This window comes from Oncorhynchus kisutch, unplaced genomic scaffold (assembly GCF_002021735.2).
Source record: "Oncorhynchus kisutch isolate 150728-3 unplaced genomic scaffold, Okis_V2 scaffold4047, whole genome shotgun sequence".
In the NCBI taxonomy this organism is placed as follows: Eukaryota; Metazoa; Chordata; class Actinopteri; order Salmoniformes; family Salmonidae; genus Oncorhynchus; species Oncorhynchus kisutch.
The window spans coordinates 27,501-32,500 of NW_022265992.1; the positions used below are offsets into that span (position 1 = coordinate 27,501).

The 5,000-nt window shown below is 41.3% G+C and overlaps 1 protein-coding gene across 1 annotated transcript in view; it reads right to left on the bottom strand.

Annotated features, from left to right (window-relative positions):
- The window catches only part of LOC116373430 (voltage-dependent T-type calcium channel subunit alpha-1H-like), a gene marked incomplete at its 5' end in the record, with an annotated part of 48,622 nt that overhangs the window by 18,984 nt on the left and 24,638 nt on the right, over positions 1-5,000 (bottom strand). The window lies entirely within an intron of this gene.

Below are 5,000 nucleotides of genomic sequence, written 5' to 3' on the forward strand. Positions count from 1 at the left end.
TAACTGTGACATCATCAGTAACAGACAGTAACTATGAGATCATCAGTAACAGACAGTAACTGTGACATCATCAGTAACAGACAGTAACTATGAGACAGACATGGTTTGGGAGTTGACATTCAGTCAATTCAGTCAGAAAGTGCAAATTCAATTCAATGATTGAATTTTTTTTTTTTTCGCCCTAATTCAAAATAATGGAACCATTTTAAAAAAGCAATACAATTGATGCTGATGTTGATATTGAATGAACCCCCAGCCCTGCTGAGACAAACTGGACAAACACGTGAGGTCATCCCAACGCCTGCTGGACTACCGCTTAGTGGCGTTGTGATTCCTGAAGTCTAAAAATATGCCATTTATCTATTGGTCAACGGTTCCAGCTATGTTTCTGAGTCTGCTGCCCATCAAACCATGTTTTCCCGGTACACCACCGACCATACCGTCTCATGTTTACCGGTACAGTAGCACCGACTGCATCGTACAGTAGTGTTTGTTAGAGAGATGATGCTGCTGTCGGTGTATAGACCTTAATCATGCATGTCCCAACGATGGGCCGACATCATGCCCACATTCAGAGCTAATGTAGCTAACGAAGCTTATATAGCTAACGTAGCTAACGTAGCTAACATAGCTAATGTAGCTAATGTAGCTAACGTAGATAATGTAGCTTATGTAGCTACTGTAGCTAACATAGTTAATGTAGCTAACGTTGTTAACGTAGCTAATGTCGCTAACGTAGCATACATAGCTAACGTAGATAGCGTAGCTAATATAGCTAACGTAGCTAACGTAGATAATGTAGCTAATGTAGCTAACGTAGCATACGTAGCTAATGTAGCTAATGTAGCTAACGTAGCTAATCTGGTGTCCTGTGTGAATTAAAGTATGCTCCCTCTAATTATCTCTCTCTCTCCCTCTCCTCCCGGAGGACCTGAGCCTTTGGGACCATGCCTCAGGACTACCTGACCTGATGACTCCTTGCAGTCCCCAGTCCACCTGGTCGTGCTGCTGCTCCAGTTTCAACTGTTCTGCCTGCGGCTATGAAACCCTGACATGTTCACCGGACCTGCTGTTTTCGACTCTCTCTCTCTCTCTCTACCGCACCTGCTGTCTCTAACTCTGAATGAAAAGACAACTGAGATTTACTCCTGAGGTCGGGTTGTAGCAGCGTTTATACTGTAGAGATATCAGGTCAGCTGTAGCAGGGTTTATACTATAGAGATATCAGCTGTAGCAGGGTTTATACTATAGAGATATCAGCTGTAGCAGGGTTTATACTGTAGAGATATCAGCTGTAGCAGGGTTTATACTGTAGAGATATCAGCTGTAGCAGGGTTTATACTATAGAGATATCAGGTCAGCTGTAGCAGGGTTTATACTGTAGAGATATCAGGTCAGCTGTAGCAGGGTTTATACTGTAGAGATATCAGCTGTAGCAGGGTTTATACTGTAGAGATATCAGCTGTAGCAGGGTTTATACTGTAGAGATATCAGGTCAGCTGTAGCAGGGTTTATACTGTAGAGATATCAGCTGTAGCAGGGTTTATACTATAGAGATATCAGGTCAGCTGTAGCAGGGTTTATACTGTAGAGATATCAGCTGTAGCAGGGTTTATACTATAGAGATATCAGCTGTAGCAGGGTTTATACTATAGAGATATCAGGTCAGCTGTAGCAGGGTTTATACTGTAGAGATATCAGGTCAGCTGTAGCAGGGTTTATACTGTAGAGATATCAGCTGTAGCAGGGTTTATACTGTAGAGATATCAGCTGTAGCAGGGTTTATACTATAGAGATATCAGGTCAGCTGTAGCAGGGTTTATACTATAGAGATATCAGCTGTAGCAGGGTTTATACTGTAGAGATATCAGCTGTAGCAGGGTTTATACTATAGAGATATCAGGTCAGCTGTAGCAGGGTTTATACTGTAGAGATATCAGCTGTAGCAGGGTTTATACTGTAGAGATATCAGCTGTAGCAGGGTTTATACTGTAGAGATATCAGCTGTAGCAGGGTTTATACTATAGAGATATCAGGTCAGCTGTAGCAGGGTTTATACTGTAGAGATATCAGCTGTAGCAGGGTTTATACTGTAGAGATATCAGGTCAGCTGTAGCAGGGTTTATACTGTAGAGATATCAGCTGTAGCAGGGTTTATACTATAGAGATATCAGCTGTAGCAGGGTTTATACTGTAGAGATATCAGCTGTAGCAGGGTTTATACTATAGAGATATCAGGTCAGTTGTAGCAGGGTTTATACATTAGAGATATCAGGTCAGCTGTAGCAGGGTTTATACTATAGAGATATCAGCTGTAGCAGGGTTTATACTGTAGAGATATCAGCTGTAGCAGGGTTTATACTGTAGAGATATCAGCTGTAGCAGGGTTTATACTATAGAGATATCAGGTCAGCTGTAGCAGGGTTTATACTGTAGAGATATCGGGTCAGCTGTAGCAGGGTTTATACTGTAGAGATATCAGCTGTAGCAGGGTTTATACTGTAGAGATATCAGGTCAGCTGTAGCAGGGTTTATACTATAGAGATATCAGGTCAGCTGTAGCAGGGTTTATACTATAGAGATATCAGCTGTAGCAGGGTTTATACTGTAGAGATATCAGCTGTAGCAGGGTTTATACTATAGAGATATCAGCTGTAGCAGGGTTTATACTATAGAGATATCAGCTGTAGCAGGGTTTATACTGTAGAGATATCAGCTGTAGCAGGGTTTATACTATAGAGATATCAGGTCAGCTGTAGCAGGGTTTATACTATAGAGATATCAGCTGTAGCAGGGTTTATACTGTAGAGATATCAGCTGTAGCAGGGTTTATACTGTAGAGATATCAGCTGTAGCAGGGTTTATACTATAGAGATATCAGCTGTAGCAGGGTTTATACTGTAGAGATATCAGGTCAGCTGTAGCAGGGTTTATACTGTAGAGATATCAGGTCAGCTGTAGCAGGGTTTATACTATAGAGATATCAGGTCAGCTGTAGCAGGGTTTATACTGTAGAGATATCAGCTGTAGCAGGGTTTATACTGTAGAGATATCAGCTGTAGCAGGGTTTAAACTATAGAGATATCAGGTCAGCTGTAGCAGGGTTTATACTGTAGAGATATCAGCTGTAGCAGGGTTTATACTGTAGAGATATCAGCTGTAGCAGGGTTTATACTATCAGAGATATCAGGTCAGCTGTAGCAGGGTTTATACTGTAGAGATATCAGCTGTAGCAGGGTTTTACTATAGAGATATCAGGTCAGCTGTAGCAGGGTTTATACTGTAGAGATATCAGCTGTAGCAGGGTTTATACTGTAGAGATATCAGCTGTAGCAGGGTTTATACTATAGAGATATCAGGTCAGCTGTAGCAGGGTTTATACTGTAGAGATATCAGCTGTAGCAGGGTTTATACTATAGAGATATCAGCTTGTAGCAGGGTTTATACTGTAGAGATATCAGCTGTAGCAGGGTTTATACTGTAGAGATATCAGCTGTAGCAGGGTTTATACTGTAGAGATATCAGCTGTAGCAGGGTTTATACTGTAGAGATATCAGCTGTAGCAGGGTTTATACTATAGAGATATCAGGCAGTTGTAGCAGGGTTTATACTGTAGAGATATCAGCTGTAGCAGGGTTTATACTGTAGAGATATCAGCTGTAGCAGGGTTTATACTATAGAGATATCGGGTCAGCTGTAGCAGGGTTTATACTGTAGAGATATCAGCTGTAGCAGGGTTATACTGTAGAGATATCAGCTGTAGCAGGGTTTATACTATAGAGATATCAGGTCAGCTGTAGCAGGGTTTATACTGTAGAGATATCAGCTGTAGCAGGGTTTATACTGTAGAGATATCAGCTGTAGCAGGGTTTATACTGTAGAGATATCAGGTCAGCTGTAGCAGGGTTTTATACTGTAGAGATATCAGGTCAGCTGTAGCAGGGTTTATACTGTAGAGATATCAGCTGTAGCAGGGTTTATACTGTAGAGATATCAGCTGTAGCAGGGTTTATACTGTAGAGATATCAGCTGTAGCAGGGTTTATACTGTAGAGATATCAGGTCAGCTGTAGCAGGGTTTATACTGTAGAGATATCAGCTGTAGCAGGGTTTATACTGTAGAGATATCAGCTGTAGCAGGGTTTATACTGTAAGAGATATCAGCTGTAGCAGGGTTTATACTGTAGAGATATCAGCTGTAGCAGGGTTTATACTATAGAGATATCAGGTCAGCTGTAGCAGGGTTTATACTGTAGAGATATCCAGCTGTAGCAGGGTTTATACTATAGAGATATCAGGTCAGCTGTAGCAGGGTTTATACTATAGAGATATCAGGTCAGCTGTAGCAGGGTTTATACTATAGAGATATCAGGTCAGCTGTAGCAGGGTTTATACTGTAGAGATATCAGCTGTAGCAGGGTTTATACTGTAGAGATATCAGCTGTAGCAGGGTTTATACTGTAGAGATATCAGGTGTAGCAGGGTTTATACTGTAGAGATATCAGCTGTAGCAGGGTTTATACTGTAGAGATATCAGCTGTAGCAGGGTTTAATACTATAGAGATATCAGCTGTAGCAGGGTTTATACTATAGAGATATCAGCTGTAGCAGGGTTTATACTGTAGAGATATCAGCTGTAGCAGGGTTTATACTATAGAGATATCAGGTCAGCTGTAGCAGGGTTTATACTGTAGAGATATCAGCTGTAGCAGGGTTTATACTGTAGAGATATCAGGTCAGCTGTAGCAGGGTTTATACTGTAGAGATATCAGCTGTAGCAGGGTTTATACTGTAGAGATATCAGGTCAGCTGTAGCAGGGTTTATACTGTAGAGATATCAGCTGTAGCAGGGTTTATACTGTAGAGATATCAGCTGTAGCAGGGTTTATACTATAGAGATATCGGGTCAGCTGTAGCAGGGTTTATACTGTAGAGATATCAGCTGTAGCAGGGTTTATACTGTAGAGATATCAGCTGTAGCAGGGTTTATACTGTAGAGAT